General features: G+C 33.9%; 1 pseudogene; it reads right to left on the bottom strand.

The window, feature by feature from the left end:
• Positions 1–9928: 9928 nt before the first annotated feature.
• On the bottom strand, positions 9929–9988 carry LOC148127787 (U2 spliceosomal RNA; annotated as a pseudogene).
• Between the last annotated feature and the right edge of the window lie 614 nt (positions 9989–10602).

Raw genomic sequence — 10602 nt, 5'->3', positions numbered from 1 at the left:
ATCTTATACATTGTGCTAACAATTTTCAGTATTTCAAATTAATTATTCTATTCTATTTTATTCTATTCTATTCAAATACAACATATATCAAATTGTGACTAATTGAAGAAACATTTCTGCCTTTTTGACTTTCTCGTGTTATTGTTCACTTTTTATCTTTTGTGAACAATAACACATGCATACAATCATTACCACCATAACCACCATCCACAAATAATAAAATACAGCTTTTTATTCATATCAATTTCCACATCCCATAAAGCATTGGGAAATGTAGACATGTGAGATATAGCTGGTTAACCTGTAAGCAAAAGCAATACATCATTACTTTATTTGAAATAAATGGAAAATGGAGAGATGTGTGCAAATCATCAATCTCCCTTGATTTTTTTAAAATAATACATAACCTCTTCCACACAGGTTATAAGGAACTTGTTATGTCTTTGGTCTTTAATTTCAGATCCTTTCCAATTGCATGTTCGATGGGTTTTATTTAGCAATTTGCAATCAACTATGAAAAAAATTTGAATGAGCTTGAAATGTACAAATATTGCTTTCTACTTCTATCAACCATAACTTACTTGCTAATTTTAAGCACATTCATTAACATTTAATGAACACTGAGTAATTTTAGATAAAAATAGTAAATAAAATAAAGATATTTGGCTGAAGATAAAGGTCGACTAGTGAACCACTGATTAATTTGAGCTTTTTAGTTCCTGTTGATTTATAAGGTTTTTGCAAAGAATGCTTCCTTAGTGAATTTGGTGTGACTCATTAGGATGATTTTTCTGTATGTGTGTGCATTTATGTATGCAACAGATAAATGGCTTTGTCAAATGATCCTAAATCTAAATGCTTGTTTGTTTTATTTTACTAGATTATAGGGCAAAGCAGCAGGAGAAGAAAGAGGACCAAATAATTATATATAAAAAAGATTGAAATCAAATGCATCTTAAAAGAGACATTTATATTTATACAAAGGACAGTTTATTAGGAAAACCATAGTGTGTAGCTAATAAATAGTAATTTTGAGTTATTGAGTCTTCATTCCAGGATTTCTCAAAATTCTACTACTGTATTATTTTTTCAGCCAGAAAAAAATTCCATACTTTTAAATCCCACTGATCCAATGAAGAATGCATTATGGGAAATTAAAGAGCATCTTTCTTTTTTTTAAAAAAAAGACTTGGCAACTATTTTAATCCATTAGTTATGTTACATTTATGTATATGTCTTAGAAAAGATGCAAAATAAATTAATAGCAGGATTTATTAGGTGGTTTCTCTATTTTTATCCAGAAATTTTCAACTAAAAAAACTGCCTAGCAATTTGCTTATAACCTACTACCCAGTTTGCAAAGAATAGAACATAAATTTGAAAGTATTCAATACATGTTAATTTATCATGATGGACTTATTATTTTCCTTCTTAACTCTGATCTAAGTTGGCAAAATATTCAGATTTTTTTTCCTGATTCACAAATAACAATTCACGTTGTGATCAAATAAAGCTAACATTTTACAGTGAAAAATATGAAAGTATCATTTTCCTGTCAATTTTTTATTTAATCGTCAGAATTCTTCCTATTAAAGATTTTTACAGGATTCCAGTGATATTCCAATAATACAGTAAAAGTAATAAACTGAAAGATTCACCATGTCTGTGTTGATTAAGGTGCAAGTGATTGGGAAAAAAAATTGGCTAATCCATTAAGTACCAGAACAGCAATTTATAGAATAGCATAATAATTACTTTTATGTTTGGAGTAGATGAAGGCATTTTTCAACATGCTTGGAAAAGTGAACAAGGGATCATATGGTCCATAAAATGCTACACAATTCCTCTTCCAGTTGAAATACCAATCCATTTTCAGCACAGATTTTACCTGCTCAAGTATATGCTGTTTTAAGAATGAGGTAGAGATATATTGATATTGTTGCACTGTGAATTTCAACTTGCATCAACTTTGGCTGGAATATAATTTAAAATTAGTAATATGCCATCATTTTTCTGTGCCTATGTTCATCCTTTTTTTTCATTCTCAACTCAGCCATCTTTCTGGCAGCTAGAGGAAAATACTGTATATATCACTAGATTGTATTAACATAAAGCAAAAAAGAGATTGCTTGTAGCAGATGCATTTTCCTATCTTGTCACTTGCATAAAACCAAGATGATTGCTCTGCAGTAGATTTATGTTTTAGTTAAGCTGAAGTTTCACTTTTGTGTGCTGCTTAAGATCAAGCAGAGATGCATAGTTATAGTTTGCATTCATTATGGTTTATTGACAACAGAGCTCTCTACTGAGTCTTCAAAGTTGTGTTCATGCTTCTCAGGAGTGGATTGAAGAGAACATTATAAAGAAAACAATCAACAGTCTTCTGATAGTACAGTGAATATAACTTACTATGAAAGACTGGTAATTTTTATGTGCTGTATAGGCAATTTCTAGAGTTTCAAATTCTGACTTTTTTCCCCTTCAAAAAAAAAAAAATCTTAACTGCAGTGTAGAAGTTTAAAAGAATTATTAACCTGTTTATTTTAACAGTGGGATACATGCATCATTATAAGTGTTTCCCATTTTATATATGTATGAGATCTAAAAGGGAATTAAATGTAGCTTTAAAAAAAAATACAACCACATTTTAGAGGAAGGCAGAGATGATACGGCATGCGATCTTGGAGGTCTGAGATCACTGCCGATATCTTTGCTCCTGGACGATCCTATCGGATCTAAACCATCCTGAAGAGACAGTGAAAGTGAAGAGCGCATCCTGTTGATCCCAGAGATACCACAAAGTCCCTGGTAGATCCAGGAGAAGCTCTTCTTGCCAGCGGCAAAGAGGCAGCCATTAAAGCTGCTGAACAGCTCCGAAATGGAAGAGAACAGAAAGAGAGAGTGTGCTGGTTTGGTGAGAACTTTTTCTTTATTCTAAGATCTGAAAGGACACCCTAAGGAAAAGAAAGAATCTGTAAAAGTTTTGACAGAAGTGATTAAGCGGTGATTTTAAACAGGAATGTCAAAGTAACGTTTTTTTTCTCATTGCTGAATTTTCTATACACGATCTTATATTTTGAAACTGGACTGGTTTTTTCTTTTTCATCTATTTTTTTTTCTCCTTTTTGATTTTGTAACTATTTTAGGCTAGAGACTCCCATTTAGTTATTTCTTTTTTTAAAATATCTTTTTTATTAATTCTTATTGCATTTTGCTTGGAAAAGGAGGGGGAAAGTGAAAGCAAAGAAACTTAGTAACACTGCCAACTAGAGGCTTGGAAATATTCTATTTCTCTTGTGACCAGACAAAGCTGAGAAAGAAAGAACTGAGACTTTTTTTCAAGGACATTGCTATTCAATAAGATAGAGGGAAGAGCATGGGAGAGTATTATTGCAGGTGCTCTTCTGGGTTTCTATCAACAGCTGGAGTCTGGTGCTGAAGGTTATAGAAAAAGAAAAGGTGATAAGTTTCTGGAGAAGAGTGTTATAACAAGAGCCTTGGATAACTAAACAAAGTGCAGTGTGTTTTCTTGATTTTTTCTAAGCTGTGCTACCCCTCCTCAAGGAATGGATAACATTAAGAAATACTAGATTGTTGACATTAGAAGGACATGATTTGTTGTTGGGGTGGCATGCTTTTCTATGGTATAAAGGAACTAAAACATAGGGGTACTTTAGAACACATTATATACGGGAGTCTCTGTGGTTAAACTGGGAGAAGATTAAAATACAATGTTATTTGAAAATTCCAGTGTGGCTATCAACTATTGAAGCATTTTCTTATCCTATAATATACAAAAAGGAACAAGAAGTTAGATATGGTGAAATATTGAATGAATGGGTAACAAAAACTAGAGGAACAAGGTATAAAGATGAATTGGTTTTCATATGCGCAAATACATTCAAGGTATGATAAAGATTTTAAAACAGAAGGTTTCTATGATAAACTGACTGATTTAGATAAGATTTTGACAGGTACTGATGGAAAGGTGATTAAAAAATTGTATGGATATTTATTAGAAATTAAACTAGAAGAAGAACAAGTTAAAGAAACTATGATTGCTGGAGGGAGAATTTTGGATATGGGATTGATTTAGAGAAATGGCAAAAATTGTGGTCTCAAAATTATAAAATGACAAGGTCAACAGCATATAAAGAAAATTTGTATAAGATGTTTTACAGGTGGCATTTTCCCCCAACAAGAATAGCAAGAATGTTCAAGAATAAATCTGAAAAATCTTGGAAATGTCATCAGACACCTGGCTCATATTACCATATGTGGTGGACTTGTGAGGATGCTAAAAAATACTGGACTAAAATCCACACGTGGTTGGAAAAAATGACAAAAAGCATATAGACTTGAAAACAGAGATATTTTTATTGGGAATTTTACCTGAAATATATAGTAAAGATTTGAAATACCTGATTGTAAACGTATTAACAGCGGCTATGATTGTATTTGCTAAAAACTGGAAAAGTAAGAAAATGCCACCACAGGAGGAAATTATTAAGAAAATATTAGAATGTGCTGAAATGAGCAGATTGACATTTGAAATTAGAGAACAGGATGATAAACAATTTTATAAAGTTTGGGATCTATTCTATCAATGGTTAGACAATAAAGTACAGTAACGAAATATGTAGACTTTTAGAAAATACTAAATATATAAAGATGTATTCTTTTCTTATTATATCTACAAAATGTTTTTAGGATAGATTTGGGATGATAATATGAATTGTCACAAAACAAATTAAGTAAAATATGATCAGTTTCCAAAGCATGAATGAATAAAAGTATAGTTAAATGATTAATATTGATACCAATGTATTTAATATTGGATTGAAAATATGAGATCATATACAATCTAATTGTAATTGAAGACTACGAAATGGAAGCACAAAACAATTTGTACACCAACCGGCACACTGTATGTACATATATGGAAGATGGCCTGATGTTTTTATGTTTTGTTTGTTTATGTTTGTTTTAAAAACCAATAAAAATTTTATAAAAAAAAATACAATTGCATTTGAAGACTAATTTTTAATTTCTTGATTTATTGGTAGGTGCTGTTCTTGGAAAAAGTATCCAAAGTAAAAAGAATATTCTATTGTGATTTATGTACATTACTTATTCAAATATCCAAACATAGTCCCCCCCCTTGTCTACTGCCCTGGTTCTTGTTTATTTAAATGATTATTCAGATCCTCTATCTCTATGTATACTGTATGTGTAATAAGATTCTATATGAATTAGATGAAAGATGTAGCTTATCCAACATTTTGCTACTCAGAATGCAATCAGATATTTCTGGAAAGTCAACAAAGCATGGCATACGGTAATAACTCCTCACCACAAATTAAAGTACAGATTGGCATATCAGCTTTCCCTATTTTTAGGGACAGATAGATCCAGCAAATTTTCATTCTGTTCTTTTAATTAAAAATCTATTTTAAAAGCCATCCTAGATTGGACTCAGATAGATTGTACATAAAAAGTATGCAAAAGATTGAAATGAGACTGAATTGCTCCAATCCTGATAACTCTCAGAATCTGGAATGAATGATTTTGACCTCAGCAGAAGTTTTCCAACATTGGAAGAGGTCATTCTGATCTCTATTTCAATTGTCTATTTCAAAATCAAAATATGTTATGAAACAATTTCAGGTCTGAACTCTTCTGTAGAAAGAGTGGATAGGAATAATGGGCTGCATTCACAATTTTTGGGTGTGTGTGTGTGATACTATGATTTCTGTTAGTGTTCCATAATCTATTAAAGGTCAGGATTTTGATTAGAAAAGGTCTTCTCAAGAGTGAGGAAACAACTGCAATGCCTGTTTCCGCAGCTAATCTAATACTGCTTGAAGTACTGTTCATGAAACTGCATATTCCAAAGCAACTTTTTGGAACTGAATTCAAAGTGCTACACAACCCTATGAAGTTTATTTTTGGACCAGGATAGGGGAGAGAATACTTTCATGTTAAGGACACTCTTGTTATAACTACACAGTTCATACTTTATACACTGCACAGAAAACTACTGCTACTGAACTGCAAAGCCCTTTTTAAAGGCAAGATTCAATCAAATCTCTTGAAAGTAACATTCACTTAATGGCTTGGGAATAATGGTACAGTAAAGATAGATAGATAGGTAGGTAGGTAGGCAGGCAGGCAGGCAGGCAGGCAAGCAGACACAGGAAAATTCTAAGAACTCCTAATCTGAAAGAATGCAAACAAATCAGTCATGAGTCTGCATTTAGTTAGAGTTAGTGGAATGTGGGAATTTGGTGGGTGTTTGAGACAATGTCAGTTGCCCCAATATTTTCCCAAAGTTTGCTCGAATGGAAATGCATATAATTAGATTGCTTGATAGCATCCAACAGATAAGCCTAGAATTTATTGCCTTTCAGCTTTTTAAACATTTCTATCCCTGTTTTATAACTAAATAAGAAAGCATCTATCTTGGCATATCAGAAAGCAACTGCGAAAGGCAGGTCCATTTGAAGCGGGGGAAATTTTGCCATTAATTTAATTGAATTAGGACCCCCGCAGACTTGGTTATGCTTTTCTCAAAGCAGAACTGTTAGAAGAGCAACTCTTGTATAACTAGGGGTAAAGGACAAAGGAAAACCAAGCAAGAAAGGTCCTCAAATTAAATCAGTGTGAATTTCAGATAAACAACATTTATTTCAGTGGCATGTTCTACTTTGCTGCTGATATAACTGAAAGTAAAATTATATTGCACCTTTTCAATTTCATACATCAAGAACCCAATGTATTGAAGCAGATAGTACATAAAAATCACACTCTTCACTCAGGCCCTCTAATGCTAATGCTTTCTGGCATGATTATATAGTTGGTTGGCCAATTATATGATAGATATGAAAACATAAGAAATGGGCAAACAAAAAGTTTTGACAAGTCATCTTCCCATTCTTTTTTCATTTCATAATTATTTTCTCACCATCATGAACAGAGCTAGTTTTCATCTATTTACAGCATTAACCCACAACTTAGCTTTCACATACAACATCTTTGCCCTAGGCATAAGACAAACTAAGTATTTAATTGGAATAGTTGGATGAGGGACTTTCATGCAAACCCTCATAATAACCCTGCATTTTTTCTGCTTAGAATTTTTGCCAGTTTTTAGGAGTGTTTATTTATTTTATTTATTGTACAAATGAAGACCTAAAAGACCTAGAAGGCTTCCAAGTCACTTCCAACTCTACTATTCTGTAATCTTCAAATTTATATATCCAACCATCTACCAAGAGAAATATAGGAACCCAATACAATTAAAAAAACACCAATTTAAACCAATAAACTATGGATAAGGCATTGTTACAAACTCACAAACTCATCCACCAGGCACACTGAATCAGCTCTATCAATAATTTTGTTCTATTGCCTGGGGAACCACAAGAATGCAAGTTCATTGTTCTTCCATCACGTTTACTGAACAGGAAATGTTCATAAATATTCTAATCCCATTTTTATGCAACATAACTTTCTTCTCAGTTCTATACTGACAGCTAGTATGAAATTCTGCCCATGTGGTGGAATAGTTAAAATGATTTATTCTCAGGCTCCTTAAGGGAACCAGTTGGTTTTCTGTATGACCTTGTGGAGTTTTTCACTTTGTCTGCTAGTAATACTGTTAAAGGTCTTGAAGAACAGTAAAATATGGAGGCAACCTGGCTTGTTGACACTATCAGTCCTGAGGATCCTCCCTTGTCTTGCAGCTAATTTAGTAATGATCTGTGAGTGATAAAGGGGATATGATAATTGCCATTATCCATTAGTGGCAAGAAACTCTAACTGGAGGGAGTTCTCTAGACAAGAGAGCAGATATGCAGAGAATGCAAATAGGGAACTTGAACAATGGGCAAATGCAACAAAAAAAAGCCAAAGACTTCTTAGAAGGCAGGATTGTAAAAGAGCACAAAGGATTTGAAGTATGTCTAGGTATAAATGTTTTGTTCATTCTCTTACCTGTAATAGCAATAGCACTTAGATTTATATACCGCTTCACAGTGCTTTTCCTCTCTAAGCGGTTTAAAGGGTCAGCATATTGCCCCCAACAATCTGGATCCTCATTTTACTGACCTCGGAAGAATGGAAGGCTGAGTCAACCTTGAGCCTGGTGACATTTGAACTGCCAAATTGCAGGTAGCCAGCAGTCAACAGAAGTAGCTTGCAGTATTGCACTATAACCACTGCACCACCAGAGCTCTTACCTCTTTGCCACCAGAAAAATACTGTGAATGCTGAAATTGTATCTTGTATACAATTCTGGAGCTCAAATACTTTGTCCACCAAATGAGGGAAGGACTCTTCAGAAAGGATCCGGATGTTGGGAAAGATTGAAGACAAAAGGAGAAGGGGCAGCAGAGGACAAGATTGTTGGATAGTGTCACTGATGCAATGAACATGAATTTGGGCAAACTCTGAGAGATAGTGGAAAACAGGGGGCCTAACATGCTATGGTTCATGTGGTCGTGAAGAGTCGAACATGACATAGTGATTGACAACAATAAATATAATAAAGAAATAATTTCTTTCTTTTGTCAGATTGGCTACTATTTAGAGCAAATAGAAATTTGTGAGAGATTTTTAAAAAGTTATTTGGGCATAATAGAAATAAGAGAAAGACCAAAGAGGGGAGTAAATCCAATTTAGAGTTTAGAGACAATGATCTAGACCTCAGATTTGCTGATCTTTTGCCAGCAGCTATGGTTAGCATTTTCAAAAATTATACTGACTGGGTTTCTGACTTTATAGTTAAGTCTTGACTTTTGATTAGCTTTTAGCCCAGGGGTGGGATTCATTTTTTTTAAACAACTAGTTCTGTGGGCGTGGCTTAGTTGGTGGGTATGGCTTGGTGGTCATGTGACTGGGTGAGCATGGCCAACTCGACATCATTCATGTCAAGGGGCTCTTCTCCTCATCTGGCCTCTCATGACAGTGGGGATGCTGCAACGGTCATAAGTGTGAAAGGTCATAAGTCACTTTTTTCAGTGCCATTGTAACTTTAAATGGTCACTAAATGAACTATTGTGAGTCAAGGATTACCTCTACAAAAATACAAAAAGCTTCTCTGCTTGCAAAAAGCTGCCCTAAATACCAATCATTAGATTAAAAATACCTGCAAGCCAGAGTTACAAATCAGGCAAGGTGCCAGAGCACCTTGAGGAATGAAAATAGTTAAAATGCAGTGATAACTATCAAGCAGCCATCTCTTGCTCATAAAGTGAAACCCTTTAGCATAGAGGTCATTTAAGCTATCCAGAAAAAGCACACCCAGGAAAGGCAATCCTTAGATCCATTTGCGCCACTTAAAGATACCAGCTGGTCTCACTCACCTCACAAGATAGGCAGTAAAAAAAAAAAAATCAGTGCCAAGCTTGTATCCTGCCTCTTGGAAGTGTACCCCAAAAAGACAGTGCCAGATACCACTAAAGCAGTGAAAGAACACCCCCTCCCCAGATAGAAAAAGAAACCATGAGGCAGGAAAAAATTCAAACACAAGACAAATAATTAAATCACAACAGTAGCTGTTGCTTGTTAAAGCTGAATAGGGAAAATAATCCCATCAATAAACAAAGGATTAAATGTCATCAAGCACAGAATTAACCTTCACCAAAAACCAGTTTTAGACCAAAACTCAGAAAGGGTATGTAAACTCATGTATGAATGTCAATCTTTCTAGCTAGCCAAGAAGCCTTGCTGAATGTCACTCATCTTGGTTTCCTGTCACTAAAGCTTTGCTTCATTATTCAATTATTTCTTCAAAGTGTTGATTGTCCAGGGAAGTATTTCCTCCCAACAGCAGTGTAAAAATCTTAAAACAACCCTTCCCCTTTAAGAAAGCCAAGGCTCAGAAGCTCTGGAGACAGGAAATCTAGGCGTTCTGGCAAGAGTGTAATAAGGGTGGAAAAAATAAAAGGAACTACACTTGATCTTAGCCAAAAGGCCGAGAAGCGATTGAATGGAAGAATAAACTTCAAAGAAGTAACTTGGTCAATAAATAAACAAAAAATAACAAAGTGGCAGGTCCTGATACACTTCCCGCTGAACTATATGAAACTCAACAAGAATTATTAGGCAACAGATTACTCAAATTATTTAATGAAGTCCTGGACAAGGCAAAAATTCTGCAATCGTGGAAAGAAGCAATGATTACGATCATTCCAAAAGAAAAAAATGACTAAACAAAGATAGGAAACTACAGGCCAATATCTCTATTAAATGTGGACTATAAAATCTTCGTAACTATAATAGCCAAAAGACTCAAGAAAATATTGAACAAATTTATACATACAGACCAAAATGGCTTTCTTCCACATAGGCATCTTAGGAATAATATCAGGACAATTCTAGATATCATATTGGCAAAATGTATAACCCTCAAGGAGGATAATTATACTACATTAATTAAAAAATTAACAGAAGAACTCAGGAAATGAAACAATTTAAGACTCTCCTTTATGGGGAGAATTATGTCCATAAAAATGAGCATATTACCAAAAATGTTGTTTTTATTTCAAAACGCTCTGGTTAAATTAGAAAAAAAATTCTTTGTCCAATTGGACAAAGCTA

The sequence above is a fragment of the Pseudonaja textilis genome, chromosome 1 (genome assembly GCF_049901715.1).
Source record: "Pseudonaja textilis isolate UNSWEBS1 chromosome 1, rPseTex1.2, whole genome shotgun sequence".
NCBI classification, from domain to species: Eukaryota; Metazoa; Chordata; class Lepidosauria; order Squamata; family Elapidae; genus Pseudonaja; species Pseudonaja textilis.
The sequence above is the reverse complement of the archived record's forward strand: the minus strand, read 5'-3'. Positions and strand labels throughout refer to the sequence as shown.